Consider the following 12,811-nt stretch of genomic DNA (forward strand, 5'->3'; position numbering starts at 1 on the left):
CTGGGCAGTCCCTATAAGCATGGCCTTCCCTCAAGCACAGATCGTATTCACTTTGCTGGGATGCCCAATCTCCCCACAGAAAGCACACTTTTGTACAGTACATTTCCCTGAAAAATGGGATTTTAAGCCACATTTAAAGCACAGCTTTGGCTGCCCAACATAGTAACACAAAGCAAACGAGATGGGGAAAGAATACCAAAAATCGCTTATAGCTGCAAAGGTGCCTTTATTCACCGTCACACTACATGTTTCGAGCTAGGTAGCTCTTTTTCAAGTGTATAAATCACAACAGTGAAACATTCAATAAATAACCATAAACTTCTCCCCCCTCGGTTCCTAATGGTTCCAAGGTAATTGCAAGGACAAAAACACTTTAAGGCATACTTTAAACACAGTAATAAAACAGTTACATTCTGTTGCAAATATGCAGGGGTTTAAGATACCTTCAAGAAAAAACAACAAGGGTGATTATACCAGTTTATTACTTGATCAACATAGTAACACACACCCCTGCTCTTACCAATAAAGAATGAATTTGCCAAGTGCTGCTGAACATACCCCTGGGAATTCAGTTTTACCTGGACCTTGTACCCCCCCCCACCCAGAAATCCTCCTCATCATATATCTTGACTAGGGGAGACAACACAGTGCACTGCTGCTTTAGCCACATGATAATGTCTTCTGGGTGCACAGACTCACTTTTATGGTGACATTCTGAGTTTGTGGCTTAGAGACAGGTGAAACCCTCCCACTCCTTTGTCCCCTTCTGCAGATGGTACAATCTCCAGAATTCCTCCAGACCCTGTGGCAGTTTGTAACTTACATCAAACTCAGTGTCAGTGATACTTAGCAGGGCATACACATCAGCAGGGGTAAATCCCATAAGTCCTTTAATCAAATTTCTTGCCACAAAGCGCCGGCCTGGAAATTCCTCCCTCTCTTTCACCCATTTGATTTTAACCACATTCCTTCTTTTGTCAAAATCTTCCTCCAACTCCTCATCTGCATTCACATCAAACAGACGCTTTTGCCCCCACACATTTGCCCCCTCTCTCCCAAAAGATATTCCTGAAGCAGTTGCACAAAGACCCCCAGGCAGAGAGACACCTTGCTGCTCACTTTCATTTGCACTCACCTGCCTGCAATCATTTACTCCCAGCTGCACCTCCCCCCCATACACCCCATTCACTTCATCATACAAGCCACCTAAGCCAGTATCATGATCCAAAGTAATAGCAGCGTTAACATCAGAACTTGGCATAGGGACATTTTCCTTAAGCAACTATGTAACATTTGTGATCTCTCCAGATGAAGCATTTGCCCCCTTTCCCGCTGCAGACATACCTGGAGCAGTTGCACGGAGACCCCCAGGCAGAGAAACACCTTGCTGCTCACTCTCCTGCCTGCAGCCACTCACTCCCAGCTGCCACTCACTCCCAGCTGCCCCTCCCCCTGCCATTTAGTGGATTATTCAGCACACCTGAGCCTGTACACTGACCCACAGAAACAGAACTATTTGCATGAGAACTTTGCATTGAAACATTTTTCTTTAGCAGCTCTATAACTTTCATTATTCTCACAGATGCAACATTTCTTCCACCCTCCCGCATCTCCTCAAAGCGTTTTTTATTATCATAGAGTTCTTTCCATGGCTCAGTATAGTCTAAAATGTCTTTTATTTGCAGGTCAGTCTCCTCCAACTCCTTGTTTACAAAAGCCAATTCCCTTATAGCCTTGGCTCTGCTTTCCCCAGTTAGCAGGTTCAGCTGTTGAATCAGAGAGTCAATACCTTTAGTCAGAGAAATCTGTTTACCCTCCAAACATTTTATGTCTCTTAGAGATGTAATGATCTTCTCATATTCTATAACAGTCTCTGCTCCAGCTTTGCCTTTATTTATAGTCTCTGCACCAGTATCACCAGCACCTTGCAATGCAGTTTGTATCACAATCCCTCCATTACTGGTCACTGCAGTCTCTACTTCAGCCTCCCCCTCACCTGGTAGCACAGTCTCTGCTCCGACTATCCCCTCTTTCACCGGCCTCTTATTTCTTGCCTCCATCGGAGAATGCTTTAACTCCATGCTGTCTCTGAGAGCACTCTCAGCCACTTCCAGTGCAATGTAGCAACCTGGCTCCTCAGCATCAGCGGCCATTTTCTGTTCACCAGACTCCATACTGCCTTTTCCAGCAGTCTCAGCACTGACTTTTGAGGTTGCCTTTGTTGCAGCTCTACAGCTTCCCGCAGATACTCCAACTCCAGCTCCCTGCTCCAGCGCAGCGTCCATTTCCAGACTTTCCTGGGCCTCACCGTAGGCAAAGCCATCACTTTCCATCGGAGTCTCATCTGTAGCCAGCGTCAGATTTGGCTTGCTTACAACAGCACTCTCCACAAGCTCTGCCATATTGGAAGTGGCAGTCCTCCTGCTAGAACCCAACCGGGTCTTCAGCACACGGCTTGAAGGCAAGGCTCCCTTCTTCTTCATGATAGAAGAGGGGCTAAAGGGGTGTTGAGGGGGAGGAAAAAAAAATGGGGAGGGGGTAGCTTTGCAGAAAAATAAACTTAGGGTGGGGGAAAAAAAAAGAAAAGATAAATTAAAAAATAAATGAGAAAACTAACCCCCCAGACCCGCAAGGGCCTGGGAGAAAACACAGCAAACAGAGCACACCCTCCACACAACCTCTCTTGTGTTAGGGAGCTGCTATCTGGTTATCTTCCCATTGTTCTTTTGTTTGGCTGCTGGGGGGAAAAAGGGAGGGGGTGATATCACTCTAACTTGCAGTACAGCAGTAAAGAGTGATTGAAGTTTATCAGAGCACAAGTCACATGACTTGGGGCAGCTGGGAAATTGACAATATGTCTAGCCCCATGTCAGATTTCAAAATTGAATATAAAAAAATCTGTTTGCTCCTTTGAGAAATGGATTTCAGTGCAGAATTCTGCTGGAGCAGCACTATTAACTGATTCATTTTGAAAAAAAATGTTTTTCCCATGACAGTATCCCTTTAAGGAATGTTGGCCTGGAACATATTATTTGTACCTGGATAGAGAACTGGCTAAAGAATAAATTACAAAGAGTGGTGGTAAATGGAACATTTTCTAATTGGACCAGTGTTGTTAGTTGAGTACCGCAGGGCATTGTACTTGGTCCTTTGCTATTCAATTGGTTTATTAAAGGAGAAGGAAAGCTACGGAGGCATATTATTGCCAATCGATTAGCTGCAATAGTGCAAGCTAGAATGCTATATTTATTCTGTATAATGTTTTACCATAAAAAGCTCTAGAAACACTCTGTTTGTTTAGGATAGGAGCTGCAGTATTAACGTGGTGTGACATCACTTCCTGCCTGAGTCTCTCTCTGCTCTGGGCTCAGATTACAGTAGAGAAGGGAGGGGGGCGGGGGAAGAGGAGCAAACTGAGCATGCTCTTGTCCAGGGCAATGAGGTTTAAGCTGAAGGCAGGAAGTCTGATACAGAAGCCCATGTGTACACAATAGAAGGAAAGAAATGCAGTGTTTCTTTTGACAGGGGACTCAGAGCAGCACTACTTTTGAGGTTTACTGGTATATTTTGATCGACCTTTCTGATAAGGCTTACTTAGTTTTAACCTTTCCTTCTCCTTTAATGACCTGGAGGTGGGCATTGAAAGTAATCTTTCTATTTTTGCTGATGAAACAAAATTGTCCATGCAGGATGCTACTACTTTGCAGCATGATTTGACTAAATTGGAAAACTGGGCAGCAAACTGGAAAATGAGATTCAATGTTGATAAATGCAAGGTTATGCACTTTGGCAAAAATTATATATATGCAAATGACAGCATGTTGTGAGTTTCCTTAACTGAGGTTTTTTTGTAGATAAGTTATCTAATTCTGGGCAGTGTCATTCTGTGGCAACTAAAGCAAATAAAGTTCTGTCTTACATAAAAAAAGGGCATAAACTCAAGGGATGAAAACATAATTTTGCCTATGTATAAGTATGCAGTGCAGTTTTGGGCTCCAGTTCTTAAAAAGGGATATAAATGAGCTAGAGAGAGTGCAGAGACATGCAACTAAACTGGTCAAGATTGGGGTTGTTTACTCTGGAAAAAAAGAGGGAACATGATTACACTTTACAAGTACATTAGAGGACATTATAGACAAACAGCAGGGGACCTTATTACCCAAAAAAAGGATCACCTCTCCAGAGGCCACCCCTTCAGACTAAAGGAAAAGAACTTTAATTTTAAGCAGTGTAGGTGGTTCTTCACAGTGAGGACAGTGATGTTGTGGAATGCACTGCCGGGTGATGTTGTGATGGCTGACTCTGTTAAGGCCTTTAAGAGTGGCTTGGATGATTTCTTGGAGAAGCATAATATCCAAGGCTATTGTGAAACTAAAATCTATAGTTAGTGTATGAGTATATATATATAGTTTATGCGAGTATGGATGGGTCAGTATGTATGTGTATAGATGCTGGGTTTCATTTTCATCTGTTAGATTCTCAAACTCACAGGTAACAACCAGCTCTCTCACAGCTGCTACAAATTGTTCTGTGGATTTGCCATTACATTGCCCATGTTGGCGAAATTTATATCTTTCAGCCACCACATTTACTCTTGGCACAAAAAAGTTCTTTATAGCAGTAAGAGCAGTTTCATAGGTAAAATAAGTAAAGCACGCTTACTAGCAGCAGAAATCTCCCCTTGGTCAGTAGCAATAATGTAATTTTCAAACATACAAATCCAAGCAGTAAAAGGTATGGTAGGCTCACCAGGGTTTGGAAGAAAAGGTGCAGGCTGCTGCAGAGGTAGAAGAGCCATCCTTGTCGCCATTTGTCATGTTTTGTGTAGCCGAGGATGAGTAGAGTATAACAGTGTGTTATTAGCAGAGTCATGCAGGCATTACACAACAGCAGTGTCGGACTGGCCCACCGGGATACCAGGAAAGCTTCCGGTGGGCACAGGTGTCAGTGGGCCCTCATCCTGCTCAATGATGGCCTATTTCATGGCCATTCTATGAGAACAAAGAGCCTAAATAGATGTAATAATAGATTATGGTATGTAAACAAAAGAGACTAGGAGACTGGAGGTTGAGTGAGGAGAGGAAGAATATAGTACAGAGAGTGGGCCCCTGGTCTAAGGTTTTTTGGTGGGCCCCTGGTCTAAGGTATTTGGGTGGACCCCTGGTGTTCCAGTCCGACACTGCACAACAGTAACTTTCACTTTTAAGCTGTATAAAGTATTCACAGTATAAGTCTGAGCACAGTGACAATATACAGGCCATTGGTATAAACACCACATGTTGCTATGGATATCTCACATTAGTGTAAGAAACATACCTGGTCTAGTGGGGGGACAGCAGGGATGCCTGCCGCCCCCACGGCGGGGACGCCCGCTGCGTCGTGCGGTTTCAGCTAGGCCGCAGGTGCCGGATCTCTTGTGCATTCTGTATCCTGACCCTTGCCTGCCTACGACAACTCTTTCAGCTTAACCCCTTGATTGACAACCCGGTTTGACCCTTGCCTGCCTGACTATTCTGATATCCGCATGCCTCGACCCAGCCTGTCTGACCATTCTTCTGCCTAATCCTTTGTACCGTGACCTTCGGACCAAAAAGACTTTGCTAACAGCCATGCCCCTTTGCCAGCCAGAACATCTTGCCTTGCACCCCTCGTAAAGTCCAAGTGGCACCCAAGTAAGCTGAGGGCTCCTCCCGAGGACTGGTGAAGCCGAGCTGAGACCAGGGTGCTTGGCACTTGTTCTGGTATTGGGTGCCGGTCGTGACAATTAGTTTATAAATGTTCCTACAGTTATGGTCCAAAAGCTATTCTTACTATCCCATGTGCTGCAGTAAGGCCAGAGATCTGTAACGCGTAAGACCTTGTTGAACATATATTTTCAAAATGTACTAGCCTGAAAATGCCAATCTCACTTGAGAATGCACTAAAAGAGGTCTCATTCATAGCTGCCTACATACCCATAGGATGAACAGCATTGTGACATAAAATAAGATTGCTGCTCAGATACAAACTGAAATACATTATTCCCAATATAATTAAATATTGGAATGAGCAAGAATACTTTTTATTATTTATTTTGGAACAAATTACTTTAATATAGAACATTAAATGATTAAAACTGCTGCCCTGTACAAAAATGTACTGTATTTTGTATATTTTTGCTAGACTGGAGAAGATGATGTACCTCAGCTTCTCACTAAACTCACCAGCATAGCCTTTTGAATAGAACAACAAATCTGCCTTTCTGCAAATTAGATTATTGTATCACAAGCTAAACAGCTTTTACGATCTTCTAAGCTCTTTGGTAAAATCTTTTCTTCTCTCTGATTCTAATTTTTGCTTTTTGGTATTCCTAAAAGAAAAGGATCTATGATTTCTGCTTCTTTTACAGTACATGTTACTTTGATCCACCACTGTAAGAGCATATAATATTTGCATTGTGTAAATGTGCACATTGTGTAAAAGTCTGGTGTGGGGCCCAGCAGGGGGCCTTGGTGCACATCCTGCACCCGGGCCCAGGCTAAATTATTTATGTCACTGATAACAGATCTTTCCATAATTAGGATGTTCATATCTTAGGAGGGTCATTTAGTAACAATTGAATTTTGATTTTTCTTTCCCACGAATCTCTAAAAATTTGTCAGTGCCGCTACTAGTAAGAAAAGTATTGCAATTTTTATTACTTGTACTTGTAAGTTAATTGGGTATTAAAACATGAAATTGACATAATGTTCATCATTCTATGAGTTTTGGGGTATTTATACAGTATATAGAGTTGCCACTGTGCCACCCGGCTATGCGTTCTGGGGGTATAAAGAATACAGGGTTAAAGATCTTAGTACAAAGCTGATCCAGAGACTGATCTGATTGCATCTTGGAGTCAGGAAGGAATTTTTTTAGCCACTTCTCTGTTGGTTTAATGTGTTGGAGATGACATTTACAATGTCTCCATGGCAGAGAGTGCTGCTAAACCATACTACAAACCAATAGTGTCCTAACACCCTTGAATATATTATGGCTTTTGCAGCACTTGCCATATAAGTGTGCACTTCAAAATGCAACTCTGCTAAATTCACAAAACTCTTTCTCTTTCCCGAAAGTAAAGAAATGACCATTTACCTGTTATACTGTATTGTTTTTCAGCAGAAATGTAGTAACTGATGCCAAGTTTCATAACCCATACATAGCAACCACCCATCTGTCGTCATTTTAGTTTGATGTAGAGCGTGATATTCTGAGATAATTTGCAATTGTTTTTCATTTTTTATTATTTTAGGGTTTTTGAGTATTTTGGCTTTTTATTCAGCAGTTCTGCAATTCTTGCATTTTAATCAATCTGGTAGCAAGGGTCCAAATTACCCTAGTAACCATGCATTGATCTGAAGACTAGAATATGAACACGAGTGGGCCTGAATAGAAAGATGAATAGTAAAAAGTAACAATAAAAATACATTTGTAGCCTTACAGTGCATTTGAATTTTAGAAGGGGCCAGTGACGCCTATTTGAAAGCTGCAAAGAGTAAGAAGAAAAAGGCAAATAACTATAAAACTATAAAAAAAATAAAATAATAAAAACCAATTGAAAAGTTGCAAAGAATTGGTCAGTACTAGAACTTAACGTTTTACACAATGTGCTTAAAATGATCAGCCACATAAAAGTAAATGCCCTTAACTTGTGTCTGTTTGAGCAGCTCTGTGATGAGATGGACACAGAGGTAGATCGCTGGCCAGAGTTTTCGAGTTACAAGAGCCGCTCCAGAGATTTTTTAGATAAATAGTCACCACTCGCAGCACATTTCGGTAGAACAGAATGGGTTGCAAAACTTGATTACTTGTGGGACATATTCAACCTGCTCAATGACCTCATTGAGTTAATTAACCCTCGATATTCAACCATCAAAGTAAAATCCTTCGACTTCAAATATCGAAGTCAAAGGATTTACCGCAAATACCGAAAAATCTTTGATAATAGTTTGATTGAACAATTAAATACTTCGAATCGAACGATTCGAAGGATTTTAATCCATCGATCGAAGGATTTTCCTTCAATCAAAAAAAGCATAGAAAGCTTATGGGGAAGGTCCCCATAGGTTAACATTGGTGCTCGGTAGGTTAAAAAGTGCCGAAGTAGGTAGTCGAAGTTTTTTTTAAAGAGACAGTACTTCGACTATGGCATGGTCGAATTGTCGAATGATTTTTAGTTTGAATCGTTCGAGTAGAGGTCGTAGTCTAAGTAGCCTGTTCGATGGTCGAAGTACCGCAAAAAAAAACTTCGAAATTCAAAGTTTTTTTACTTCGAATCCTTCACTCGAGCTAAGTAAATGTGCCCCTAAGAGTGATCTTTCATCTCCCAGTTTGTGCACGACCACCAATCACCAAACTGGGAAAGAATGGATCCATGACTGATTTGTGAATAAGCCAGGTGAATTGACATTGTCTATGTTAGAAGAGGATCAACTGCTTAAGATCACAAGGGACAGTTTTTGAATGTTCTGGAATAGAGTCAAGACGGCATTTTCTGAAATTGCAACAAAACACTAAAAACCTTACTTCCATTTCCAACATCCTATCTTTGTGAAGCTGGCTTTCTGTAGCAACCAAAATGAGATTACGGAGTAGACTGGACATAAGAAACACACTTCGAGTGTCACTTTCACCATAACCCCCGAGAGGGAAACAAGCTCAGGTGTCCCACTGATTGTATATTATTGTCAGTTGTATTTTATTTTATATAATTCAAAGTAATAATTCATAGACATAATATGCATAATGTAATAAATGCATTTACATTATATATGTTTAAATTAAATTATATACAGTATGCACTGTGACTAGTTTTATTATGCAACACCCACTCCCCCTCGGTCATTGGAAAAATTGCCTTGCTTGAAACAGTCCCTGGGGTAAAAAAGGTTGGGGACTGCTGCTCTACCATACATGAGTAAACAGTAATAGAAGGTTTCTCTGTTTGCTTAAGATTGTAGCTGTCATATCAGTTCTGTGTAACGTAATTTCCCTGCCTCTCTGTGTCTTTGGCTGCCGGCTTCACTCTAGGCTCAGATTACAGTAAGGGAATGGAGGGATAGTGAGGGAGAAAGGAGAGAAATTATGTCTGTTTTATTCACAACACAGGTTTTCAAGAGAGAAGTAAATGGTAACAGTATATTACATAAGTAACAGGAACTCACAGTTTACATCCATTAACCAAAAAAATCTGGCTCACTGGCAAAGTCCTACCCCACTTAAGGCAGTTATGCCTTGTATAGCTTTCATCAGCCTTTGCTCTCTCGCGGGGGATTTTCCCCACGCGAAAACTCCTTCAGCCAGCTTCTCACAAACTTCCCATTTCTTGCCTCCCTGGTGGAGAGCTCCCCAAGGAAGTGGCATAACTCACAGCAGCTGCATTAGATATTACCGGTAATTTTGTTTACACGCTGGGTCTCATAAAGCATTCTGGCATGTATGTACCTTCTCTCAGTGTTTTCCCAGACACTGTCCCACCATTCCTAATTCTACTGTTATAAAGCAAAACATGCAAGATAAAAAATACCCTGCCCCTGACTTGAACAGACTATATCCCCATGCAACGGAAGCTGCCAGAGTTATCACCATCTTGTTTCAAATTATTTCTTCTTTTCTTACTGTACTAGTACTGTGCAAAATATGTACAAAAGAGGGAGGGTATAATTTCCCTTTCAGTACAAGTTACTGCATGAATCACATTAAATAGTCATATTTTATGTTTTTCATGGCTTTCCATCAAGGTCGAGCAAAGCCGGCTGGGTGCCCAGGCTACCCAGTAGGCCACATCGCCCACTCCATCGTGCGCACGTACATGAGTGAGCGAGTATGCTCGCTGACTGGTCACGTCACCCCCCTCCCATACACACACTCCCCTCATGTACGACGAGCACATGTGTGCAAACAAGAGCAAAGAGTAGGACTCTGCAGACCGGACTGGGGTAAGCAACAGTGAAAGGTACGTGCCTGGCACCCCCAAGCTTTGCTAACCCCTAGTTCCTGCCCTGCTCTCCATAAATCTTAGTAGTAAGGATATGCATAAATAAGAGCTCTGTAGTTTGCTGTGTTGTATGCCTAGTATTCTCCAAATAGCTGAAATGAGGGGGAAGGAGTTTGAATTTGATTAAAATTTTCTGGTCGGGACTATTTGATCGAATTTTAGATGTTCAAATTTTTTTTAGATATAATATACCATTCGAATTGTGGATAAAATCTAATTTATTACAGTTTAAAAAAATTCACATTATTCTACAATTCGACCTTTGATAAATAACCCCTAAAAGTTAAGTTAAAAGTGAACAGCTTTAAATCTACAAAATGTGTTGATTTATGTACTTATGTTTTTTTTTTTAACAATCACAATAAAATAGGTTTTGGTAAGACCTTAGATTTATAAGTAAACAACATAGTAGGTTCCCTACTGCCACGATCGCCGCCCGGAGCAGGTCCTGGAGCTCCGGGCGGCGCGTCCTCCCCTGCCGGCGTCGCTCCCAAAATGGCGGCGCCCATGGCCGCCACGTGGGTAGCCGCGCCGGCACGATGACGTCAGCGCGCCGATGTTGGCGCTAGGACGCCAATGATGTCACAATGGCGCCAAATTCAAAATAAAAACGCCATCTAGATGCCAGAATGGCGCCCAAGTATAGGAATACTTTCCCTAAGTGTTTCCCTGTGAGCTATTATTGCTAATCTTGTTCCTGATTATTATTCTTGACCCTTTGCCTGGACTTTGGACTTGCTGTTATCTGCCTGCCCGTGAACTCTTGCCTGAATTCTGACTACTCTTTGGATTAACCCTTTGGACACCGCGACCTTGCTCCCTCAAGAGGGCTTCCTCCTCGATCCTGACTACCTCCCTGGAGGGAGCTCCCGGCTCCCTGACATTATACTTGGGCCATGGATCCTACTGAGGAAGCTACGCCTGATGTCGGACGAGCGCTCCGCGGACTGGCATCCCGCATGGAGGAATATGAAGCCCAGCAGTACCGCACAGGACAGGCACTCGATACCCGAGTGCCTCCAGCGCCTCCTGCTTCCCAAGCGGCTGTAAATCCTCCCATGGCGGTCGTCTCGTCTAGCACAGGTTTCTCGTCTGGTGAGCCTCGTATTCCGCCTCCTCCTCGCTTCATTGGGGACCCACAGGCCTGCAGAGGTTTCGCTACACAGTGCCAGATCCAGTTCGAGTTTCAACCCTCGCACTTCCCCAATGAACGTTCCAAGGTGGGGTATGTGATGTCTCGTTTGGTGGGCAAACCGCTTGAGTGGGCAACATCTCTTTGGGAGAAGAATTCTCCACTGACTTTTGATGCCAAGGCTTTTTTCTTCAAGCATTTCGTTCTGTGTTTGATGCCCCGGGTCGGGTCACAAATGCCCCTTCTCGTCTTCTGCAACTCCGACAGGGAAACCACAGTGTCAGTGACTATGCTATTGACTTTAGAACTTTGATGGCTCAGACTTCCTGGAACGACGATGCCTATAGGGCCGTATTCTATCAATGTCTGTCTATTCGTATTAAAGATGATCTTGTCTCCAGGGAGTTCCCTGACCTGCTGGAAGATCTGATTGCGCTATCCATTAAGGTGGACACTCGTCTCAGAGAGCATCTAGTAGAGAAGGAGCACAGTAAAAAATTTCAACCCTTGTTGGCAATCCGCTTCCAAAGACCTCTCTTGCCTACTCCAGCTACTCAAGCTTCTACTTCTCCCTCGGAGGAGCCTATGCAAGTTGGAAGAGCTCGTCTCTCTGAGCAAGGAAGACTCCGTAGACGGATGGCTGGCCTATGTCTGTATTGTGGTGGACAATCTCATTTTGCGAACTCTTGTCCGGTGAAGCCTACGAGTTCTGTTCCCCGAGGTATATCTAGGGTAACTCATGTAGGGGGAACTACTCCGAAGTCTCAAGAGAACACTCACAGGTTTCTCCTTCCTTTACAGATTCGTCTGGCCACTAAGACCATTGTCGGCTCAGCGTTCATTGATTCTGGAGCTGCTGGGAACTTCATGGACGCTCTATTTGCCAAATATATGGAAGTTCCCTTATTTCCTTTGTCTACTCCTCTTCATGTCACTGCCATTGACGACAGACCCCTGGAGGCTGAGTTTATTTCCATGACGACTGGGGAATTGCCTGTGCAGGTTGGGACTTTGCATAAAGAAAGACTATCGTTCCTAATTATTTCCTGCCCCTCCGTTCCAGTTGTTTTGGGTCTTCCTTGGCTGCGCCTGCATAATCCCACCATTGATTGGTCCGCAGGGCAGATTTCGCGTTGGAGCCCATTTTGCCAGCAGCACTGTCTTCCTGCTGAACCCCTCCAGAGGGTAAATATCTCTACATCTGATTTGAAGACTCTACCCTCCTTCTACAAGGAATTCTCCGATGTTTTCTGTAAGAAGTCTGCAGAATTCCTCCCTCCACATCGACCCTACGATTGTCCTATCGATCTTCTGCCTGGAACCATGCCCCCTAGAGGCCGCACCTATCCTCTTTCTCCAGCTGAGACTTCCGCTATGAAAGATTATATTCAGGAGAATCTCCAGCGGGGGTTTATCCGCCCTTCTACTTCCCCTGCCGGGCAGGTTTCTTCTTCGTGGAAAAGAAGGATGGGGGCCTTCGTCCTTGCATTGACTACCAGGGCCTTAATAAGATCACTGTTAAAAACCGGTACCCCTTGCCTCTGATTGGCGAACTCTTTGACCGATAGAAAGGGGCTAAAATTTTCACTAAATTAGATCTCCGTGGGGCGTACAACCTCATCCGCATCCGTGAAGGGGACGAATGGAAGACGGCATTCAAC

General features: G+C 43.3%; 1 protein-coding gene across 1 annotated transcript in view; it reads right to left on the bottom strand.

Annotated features, from left to right (window-relative positions):
* topaz1.S (testis and ovary specific PAZ domain containing 1 S homeolog) overlaps window positions 1-2,321 on the bottom strand; it is a 102,488-nt gene extending 100,167 nt beyond the window's left edge. The window contains exon 1 of the mRNA XM_018269306.2: window positions 1,345-2,321. The gene's annotated coding sequence lies outside the window, so the exon portion shown is untranslated. The remainder of the gene's footprint in view (window positions 1-1,344) is intronic.
* Between the last annotated feature and the right edge of the window lie 10,490 nt (window positions 2,322-12,811).

This window comes from Xenopus laevis, chromosome 6S (genome assembly GCF_017654675.1).
Source record: "Xenopus laevis strain J_2021 chromosome 6S, Xenopus_laevis_v10.1, whole genome shotgun sequence".
Lineage (NCBI taxonomy): Eukaryota > Metazoa > Chordata > Amphibia > Anura > Pipidae > Xenopus > Xenopus laevis.